Here is a 1,844-nt window from a genome sequence, read left to right as displayed (position 1 = left end):
CTCCGCCTCCTGAGTAGCGGTGATTACAGGTTTGCACCACGACACCCAGCTAATTTTTATATTTTTAGTAAAGACGGAGTTTCACCATGTTGGTCAGGCTGGACTCGAATTCCTGACCTCCAGTGATCCGCCCACCCTGGCCTCCCAAAGTGCTGGGATTACAGGCTTGAACCACCTCGCCCGGCCAATTATTAAATTTAAAAAAATTATTTATTTTTTTGAGACAGGGTCTCACTCTGTTGCACAGGCTGGAGCATAGTGGTGCAATAATGGCTTACTTCAGCCTCAACCTCACCTTAGTGATTCTCCTACCTTAGCCCCCTAAGTAGCTGGGGCTCTCCCTGCAGGGTAACGCGCTCACTCTGCAGGTAACTCCAAGTAAGGGTGTTCCTGCTTCTTCACACCAAGAAGATGGTAGCAGATTTAGCCGTTGAGGAGAGTCACTGGGGTTGGGAAAATGAGTCCTGTTTAACTTTTGAGGTTCCCACTCTTTTCTCCATCAATGTGCCATATTTCACATGGCAAGCGTCAACTCAATGGACACTTTAATTCAGCTTCTTATTTGATTAAACTTCAAGTTTGCTTTTTCAATGATCAGAAAGCTGTCTGTGGCTGAAGAAGAGTACTAGAAATTTCCTAGGAAGATTCTGACTGTGCCTGGCAATGAGATTCAGAGATTTAAGGTTGTACTCTTTCTTTAATCCATCCAGTACCATTAAAAGCAAACATCCCACTTCTCAGGTTATAAATTATGAAAGTTAATTCTTCACATTTTCCATCCTGGGTTTTTTTTTTTCATTAAATAATAGTTTAATTGAAGCAAGATCAGCCACACCGCGTGGGAGATGGAGTTATTACTCAAATCAACCTCGCTGAAGGCTCAAAGGTTAGAGGTTTTTGAAAAACAGTTTGATGGGCAGCTGGCTAGTGTATGGGTGCTACTGCTCGGTTGGGGATGCAATCATAGGGGTGTGAAAAATGGTCCTCATGCACTGAGTCTGCTTCTGGGTGGAAGCCACAGGACCAGTGGAGTCAGAGGTCCAGGTTGGGCCATCCAGTTGTTAGAATGCAAAAGCCGGAAAAGACATCTCCAAACGCCAATCTTCATTTCTACAATGGTGATGCTACCTACAGGAATAATTGGGGAAGTTGCAAACCTATGACCTCCAGAATAATGACTGAATTCAGGCCACTTTCATTCACCTAACTTGGTGGCCTTTTATTAGTCTCATGAGGGCAGTTTAGTTTTGGGGAGGATGATGATTTTTTTTTTTCTTAAACTTTTAAGTTCACGGGTACATGTGCAGGATGTGCACACAGGTAAATATGTACCATGGTGGTTTGCTGTACAGATCATCCCAATACCTAGGTATTAAGCTCAGCATCCATTAGCTATTCTTCCTGATGCTCTCCCTCCCCCACCCCCATCCTGTTTTAATGTTTTATGTTATTATTATTTTTTTGAGACAGGGTCTTGCTCTGTCGCCCAGACTGGAGGCTGGAGTGCAGTAGCACAATCTCTGCTCACTGCAACCTCTGCCTCCTGGGCTCAAGCAATCCTCCCACCTCAGCCTCCAAGTAGCTGGGATTACTGGGGTGTGCCACCACATCCAGCTAATTTTTGTGTTTTTTATAGAGACAGGGTTTCGCCATGTTGCTCAGGCTGGTCTCGAACGCCTGAGCTCAAGCGATCTGCCTGCCACGACTTCTCAAAGTGCTGGTATTACAGGCATGAGCTACCGCGCTCAGCCCTATCCTGTTTTTTGATAGGTGCATTGCAAGCATCCAAAGCTCTGCCCTCGGTGGGCACTATATATATATATATACTTTTTTTTTTTTTTTTT

Source organism: Colobus angolensis, unplaced genomic scaffold (genome assembly GCF_000951035.1).
Source record: "Colobus angolensis palliatus isolate OR3802 unplaced genomic scaffold, Cang.pa_1.0 Scaffold16, whole genome shotgun sequence".
Lineage (NCBI taxonomy): Eukaryota > Metazoa > Chordata > Mammalia > Primates > Cercopithecidae > Colobus > Colobus angolensis.
The sequence above is the reverse complement of the archived record's forward strand: the minus strand, read 5'-3'. Positions refer to the sequence as shown.